Raw genomic sequence first — 7,680 nt, forward strand, 5'->3', positions numbered from 1 at the left:
GATTGGTTCTTGAAGGTCCCTTTCCAGGTTTGGAGTCCTTCAAAGTTTTTTCCTGTCCTGGTGTCCTTAGGAGAGAGTGGCATGGAAGGACATGTGTTTTGTGGTTCTGGTTTAATGGGCAGAGCATAAATCTGTGTGAGGAAGATTTACAGTGTTCTCCTGGCTCTTTTGCCTGGCATCTCTTGGACTGTCACTAAGCCTGTTAGTGCTGCGGATGCTCTGACCTGTATTAGGGAAGAGAGCAAACTTACTGCTCCAGCTCTGCTTCAGTCCCACGTTGCTGAGCAGGCATCTTGTACAACCCTCATCCACACATAACCATTTGCATTTATTTAAAGGGCGTTGAGGTATATGATAGAATAAAGGAAGTATTATTCATGCTTCGTGTTGTGGTTCCTAATGGTACTTTACATGCTGATACGACCTACAAAGCTTGTTGTTTCGTGCCCACAGTGCTCTGATGTTCTTCCTACCCTGAGGGTCAAAAATGACAAGAATAAACCATTGCGATGAGTGTCTTGCAGTTTCCTGCTCCCTCGCCTTGGAAGTGTCCTTGCCAGGGCACAGCTTGGTGACCTTGCCGGCGCAGGCAGAGGGGGAGGCAGCGCTCTTGTCCGGCCACGGGAGCGAATGGTGCGACCTTTGTGTGAGATGAGAGGGCAGATTGATTTATCCGTACTCACGTTTCACCTTCTCCCCGAAGCGCAGGGATGCAGCTGGGCCTGGGCACAGGCAGGACCTCTCCCCTCCGAAAATATCAGTGAAGGAGGCTGGGGCAAGTGGGGTTAACCACAGACCCCAAAGCATAGGGACTACTTGAAAGAGGGGTGCAGGACACTGCAGTGTGTTTCTGTCCAGTGAAGGAGTGAGTCAACCCTGCTGGGACAGCAGTTCCTGGCTCCAGCCAGCCTGGGCGCTCGGACAGCAGCAACCACGCAGCTCATTAACCCAGCCCTCGGGCACTCGCTCTGCTGGCCTTGACACTGTCCTTCTTAATAGCTTTTTTTTTCTTAAATAGTTAATAAAGGCAAATTAGCTATATAGATATGCAGTAACATGAATCAGAGAAATTCAGCTGACTCTTGAACTGTTCACACAGAGGTGTGCTAAAGAACCAGGACATGATTGAAGCAGCCTGCTCAGAAAACACCTAAGGACAAAAACTGCTTGTAAGGCATCGCACTGCAGCTTTCCAAAATCTGATTATGTAGGGGAAGGAAAGAAAAAAATCAGGTTTTGAAAGACATTAAGTCAGTTGAACAGCACAGGGGGAAGGTACCAGTGAGGAGCAAATGAATTCCCGAAGGCTGCTGGGAAATTTCACAGACTTGGAGCTTTCAAACAAGGCTGGCTGCATTTAGAAGAGTTATGTTTCACCTGAAATATTTAACACTGGACATTTGAAAGGTTCTGTGTATTGAAAGAGCTGACCAAAAATATGCTTATGATGAGCTTTTAGAGGATCCTTGGGCTCATGCCATGCTGTCAATTGGTTAACCCAGATATTTGGGTTGTTTAGTTTTGTTGGAGTTTTTTTTAAGGAAAAGCATGGGAAGGATAAGTTTCTGTCTTCCATCACAGGGAAGCAAAAATTACCATGTAATGAATGCTGGGCTGCTTTTGGGACATGTGCTGATAGATCTGTTGTTAAGAGGGATATGTTTCCATGGCAAAACCATCATCCTAAATGGCACTGTAACTCAGCAGAGATGCTGTGGTGGCCCTAGGGACCATCTTCCCAGTCCATTCTGAGCATCCTTCCAGGGAACATGGGATTGCAATGGCAGGGGGGGATGACGGCAGCTCATGGTGATGCTCCCCACAGCACTGCTGCAGCACCAGGGCTCTGCTGGTGAGGCTGTCAGCTCAGCGTTTTTCAGTCCTTTCTGACTTTAAAAGAAAACTACAACAAAAGGCAAGCTTGAAATAGCTCATTTTACCTCAGCAGACAAACAACTTGCTTTGAGCATCATTGTCACTCAGGCTAAATTACTTTTAGATGTTTCTAATGACGGGGTAACATTTTCCAGCTGATCGTTCTGCAGCACCCTGCTGGGGGACAGTCCATCTGTAACGACCAAGGACTCCAATATTGTGGTTGTTCTTCCTGACATTCATTTGGCTTTTTTATTTGATAAGTGATTCCCTGTGGCAGAGATGTTTTCAGCTAAATTTACAGCTACAAGCTTTATTATTTGTACAAAGGGGATCTATTTCCAAAAGGGCTGAGAGGCTGGCTATGCAGGTAGCAGTGTGAGGTCAGGGATGCAGAGGAGAAACTCTGGGAGATTAAAGGTGACAGTCCAAATCCTGTCTGCACTGAGGGTGACATTACCATTGGGCTGGAGGGATTTTTACCCATCATTTGTTACTCCTACCTTTTATTTCACTTGTAATGCACAGCACGGAGAGCTGTGACTTGCAAAATGATCCCAACTGGGACATGGCTTGTGACATCAGCTGTGCAGGTCTACCAGATCCCTCTTTCTGAGGCAGGCACAGCTTTTGCATTCATTCCTGAAGGCGACTTTTAAGCCACTCGCCTTCACCATCGCCGGGTTTTGCAGTGCTTCTAGGAGAAGTATTTTTAAATCCAAGCTCATAAATTTTGGAAGCTTCTCTCCTCCCCCACCCCCTCGCCCCTATCAAAGTGTCAGAGCTGAAGAAAAACTGTGAGAATGATGGATGCACACGGCTCTGCTTGCCAATGCTCTGCCTGTGTGTGTGAGGAGGTTATTTACTGCACTGCTGGCTTGTTTCTTCTTTGGTAGCAGTGATGACAGCATTGGGGTTCAGTGCCTGGGAAGGAGAGGCAAGATGCCCGTGGGTCAGCTGAGCTTTGGGCTGGACCAGGCATGGCAGGGGAGAGGTCACTTGGACACAGGGACACAGAGGGCCAAAAGGTCCATGGGAATGTGAATCCTGGCTGGTGGCTTGGCCCAGAAGGTGGATGATGGGGGCTGTAACACCTTCCTGGCTTGAACTTTGGAGGCTGCAAATTAGCTCACGTAAAAGGGCAGGTTTTAAAAGTCACCACTCTTATCCCAACCCTGTCACAATCCCAGGGATGTGTGTTGCTGCTCTAGGCAGTGTGTGCCAGGGATCTGACATGCTGTGCAGGGACAAACACAGGGCACTGTGCCCCACTGCAGAAAGAGACAAAGACACCTCTGTGTACCCTGGCCAGGCCAGAGCCCACCTGCTTTTACTGGGAGGATCTGGGCTGATGGGCAGAGGTTGCCTATGTCCAGCTGAGCCAGTCACTTCTCCCAGGACTGGAGCTCTTCTTCTCCTGGGTCTATGGCTCTCCCCTCCCTGCAGCCACCTTAGTCCTGCTCCTGCCCCTGAGCTGGAACAAGACCCCATGTTGAGCCCCAAATCCCTACTCTCCCCTGGGATTCCCAGTGGCTGCTGGCATTTGACCTCTACACTGCCAGAACATCCCAAAGCAGCTCTGCCTGGCTGAAAGGCAGGTCAGGACCCTGCCCTCCCCACAGCCTCACCAGCCCTTCCCTGCGGGCATGCTGCCGACAGATCCTGAGCCAGGGAGGTGCTTTCCACTGGCTTAGAGAGTTTTGCAGACAAGTAAACCAAATACTGCCAGCTCCCTGTGTGAGTGCCTGTCCTCCGTGAACTCCCGTGCGTCTCTTGCAGCCAGGCTTGTGGGAACGGATTGGAGACTGCTGTGACTCAGCTGCTTCTCCCTTGAGAAAATCTGCCCTGGCACCGTGCTTGGCTCTGCGGCTGGGGCTGCCAGCACCTGGCAGCCTTCATCAACAAATGGCCTTGGGCAAAACATCCCAATTTCCACTGCCAAACATTTACCGATGAGAAATGCAGCATCTGATCTTGCAGGAAATCAAGACAGCAACTCTGTTACTGTACTGAGCTGGGGGGGAAAGTCCCAGTCTCCTGAAGCTGAGCTGGGCTGGATGGGCTGCAGCATGGACTGGCTATTCCGGTCTGCCCCTGTCTTTTTTCATCTTCTTATAACTTTCTCAGACAAATTCTTCTGCAATTATAATTTTTCCTGCTGGCTCTCAACCTAAAGAAACCGTGGTTTGGAAAGTTTGCTCAATGACTTGAAGGGAAGAGGCTCCCAAGCCTTTCATGCTCTGTGCCTGCTGGAATATATTTTTTTCCCAGGGCTAATCTGTGGAGCATCACACATGGCTTGACGACCCCATGACGCTCTCAAGGAACAAAGCCAAGCTGGGTGAGTGTGTACTCATCTACTGCAAAGCCCTGAGTGCTGTCGGACTCCAGTCTTCACCAGAGGGCTTTTCTGCTCCTCCATTTCACACAACACTGCTGGCCCAGAGTATGAGCAGGCCGATCCTGAGGCAGGCAAAGGGGACTGATGAGATAGTGGGTGCTGGGGCAGTGAGACACCCTGTGGTGTGGGGCTGGTGTGCTGCCTACTGGGAAATTTTTCCACAGAGGCAGGTAAAGCAGTGATGCAAGTCTCACAGCATAGCTGAGGGATGGAGGGGCTCAGAGAAAGGCTGGTTTCCTTGTTGCTTTCTCCTGTCGAAAGGGAAAAATACTTGTTTTTCCACTGGTAGTTTTGACTTTATAATATGCCTCTCGTCACGGTGAGGGCTGGCACGGCTTTAGCATGAGTTTCACAACTCTTCTGTGGGTTTCATAAATCCCCGGCTGCTGGAGTGCTGTGATTTTGTAACTCCCAGCTGGCTTTTTGACCATTCTGGAGAGCGGCTTGAAACAGTGGGATGACTGCTGCCTCTTGGACCACAGAGGCTGGCAAACCCAATCCCAGATCTGGGGCTTTATCGCACTTTTCTCGCTTGGGGCAAGGAAAAAGTGAAAAGTAGGCTGCAGGCACTGCAGAGCAGAAGCCAGGCCTGCCTTGGGAAGCAGTTTCCTACCAAAGGCTGCAGATCCTGGACAACCCCATGGGTTTGATAGGCATTGCCACCCTGTTGGTGCTGCACCCTCAAACTGGGCCCTTTGTGACTTGCTGCTCCTGTGGTATGCACTCTGCCAGTGTATTTCTAATCTAATTCTGGCTGCTATTTGATCCTGCTAGGTTGTTTGTATTTACACCTTTGCGGTCCATAATGAAATCCTCTGTCCAACCAATTTTGGTTCCCAGTAGTGGGAGAGGGGACATACAACAGTGGGGAGGGCAGTGGTCTCCTGCCAGTCAACCAGGACACCCGTGGGTATGGGATATTCCCTAAGGTCTTGGCAGTGTGGGATAAACTTGAGAGGGGGTAAGGGGGCTGAATCCTGGGGGCTGGGAGGTTTTGGAGCTTCAGGTTGGGTGGGGGTCCCTTGAGGGGTGGCAATGGGTGTTCAGCTACAACCAAACCAAACAATGCTTCACCCCCAGAAGACCCTGAGGCACAGTGGAATTGTGCTTTAAGCACCTTAAACCAGGTTGCTGTGTGCTCTGATGGGGTCCCCCTGTTCGTCCAGCAAGGCTGCAGGCTGGCGATGGCTGGAGAAGTGTCTCTGTCAAGGAGCATCCGGCAGCGCTGCCGCCCTGGGTGCTGAGCTGCAACTTGAGTGCATGCAGGTCACCATCTCTCAGACTCGAGAAGAGTGCAGCATGTGTGCTGGGAGAGCTGATCCATGCTAATCCCATCAATATTTCACGCTGTTGTGACCCTGTTATAATTCCTCGCATCATTTGGGATGCTGGCTGGGACCGGGGTGCGGTGCCAAGTGAAACATGAGAGCTGCCATGGCTTTGCCCTGGCTCCCTGGGCATCAGAGAGGTGAAAGGGGCTGTCTACAGGCATTTCTGCCTGCTGTTGTGGGTAGATCTGTGTGGCAGGGACAAGTGAACCCAAACATGCCAGCTGAGCATGGGCATCTACCTGGTTTTGCCATGTGTTGGAGTGATGGGGCTGTGCTCTGACAGACAGCTGGCCCTGGCATGGATGGGGCTATGACATGGGAAAAGCCTGCTCTGCCTGGCCCTCTCTCTGTGGAACTGGGTGTTTAAATGACAACAAGAAGGAATTAAACAGTAACCAGTCTCTGGGCTGATGATCAGAGCACAAAAGCATTTCCTTTTCCTAAAGGCTGTTTGGAGTTACAGGGAGAGAGCATTACAGATAAAATCTTGTGTGGTTTTGGGGAGGGTGGTTTCCCAAGGCACCATGTCATTGACCGATAGGGTCCCCTGTTCTGGGCTGTTGCCTGGGCTGGGACAGGGGTTATAGGGCTGTAAGTCATATGAGGAGCAGCTGAGGGAACTGGGGTTGTTTAACATGAAGAAAAGGAGGTTCCGAGGAGATCCTATTGCTCTCTACAACCACCTGAATGGAGGTTGTAGCAAGATGATGATCAGGTGCTTCTCCCAGGCAAACAGTGACAGGAGAAGAGGAATTAGCCTCAAGCTGCACCAGGGGTGGTTCAGGTTGGACATAAGGAAGAGTTTATTCTCTGTGAGGTGGTTAAGTATTGGAACAGGCAGCCCAGAGAAGTGGTGGAGTCACTGTCCCTGGAAATGTTCAAGAAATGACTGGATGTGGCAGTTAGTGCTATGGTTAATTGACCAGATGTTTTTTAGTCAAAGTTTGGACTCAATGATCTTGAAGGTTTATTCCAACCTTAATGGTTCTGTGATTCTAGGCTGCTCTAACAGGAAATTCCTCTTCCAGCCCCTTGCTGGCTTTAGGCTGAGGTGGAAGCAGAAGCCAGACCTCCAAGACTGACAGCATGATAGACTTCATGGGGCGGAGGGGTGCAGGTTTGGGAGACTGTTGGGTCTGTTTGGGCTCCTGCTGCCTGGAGCCTGCTCTGGCTCTTGGGAAAGCTGTGCAGATAAGAGGAAGGCCCTGGCCTTCAACCTCGTGGAGCCCTAAATTCCTTCGGTTAATCTCATGGGGGCAGCAGAGCAGGCAAAGCTCTGAAAATAGATCTGTTTCCAGCTGCTGATGACTCGTGTTAATTAATTAAAGCTTCGCAAGCTCAGGCCTGAAAAGCGCAGTGCTGGTCGCGCCAGGCTCAGCTTGCTCTGTGCTCATGCACTAATTATCCCACTGCAGCTAACGAAGCTCCAATTTGTGCTGGGTTCGGCTTCCAGCCACGTGGGAGGCAGGGAGTGCTGTTGCAGGACAGGACAGAACAGAGCCCTGGAAAAGGAGGGAGCCTGCAGGAGCCCTGTCTCAGCCCTGGCACCCCCTTCCCCAGTGCTAATGGACCAGTTCGCCCCATGACTTGCCCTGCAGCCTCCAGTTGCACTTCTGCTAAGGTCGAGAATGGGATTCAGAGAGGATGTGGGGGACCAGCTGCCTTGCAGCACCTAAATCCCCCATCCCTGGGTAAGACAGGCTGACCAAGAACATCCCTGCCTCACCATCCTTGCCTGGCTCCCAGTGCATGGGCATCCCACTTCCGCAGGGCGGGCAGAGCGGTGAGGCAAGGCGAGGCATGGAGGAGATGCTGGAGTTTTGCCCAAGGACAGGAGGAAATGGTAATTATCCTCTGGAGCATACAGGAGGTGAAGGCAGGAAGGCAGGGAGCATTGGAGGAGGTGGGTAGCCTCTCTGCTCTGCTTTCCTGGGGTCCCTGAGAGTGGGGACATGGAATGGGTCTTGGCATATCATGCTGGGACAGGTGACTGGTTGTTGCTTGGTGAATGTGTGCAAGGGTGACAGAGCCACCCATTAGTAGGAGCACCCAGATGGGTCCCTCCTCAGCTGA

The sequence above is a fragment of the Pithys albifrons genome, chromosome 9 (genome assembly GCF_047495875.1).
Source record: "Pithys albifrons albifrons isolate INPA30051 chromosome 9, PitAlb_v1, whole genome shotgun sequence".
NCBI lineage: Eukaryota > Metazoa > Chordata > Aves > Passeriformes > Thamnophilidae > Pithys > Pithys albifrons.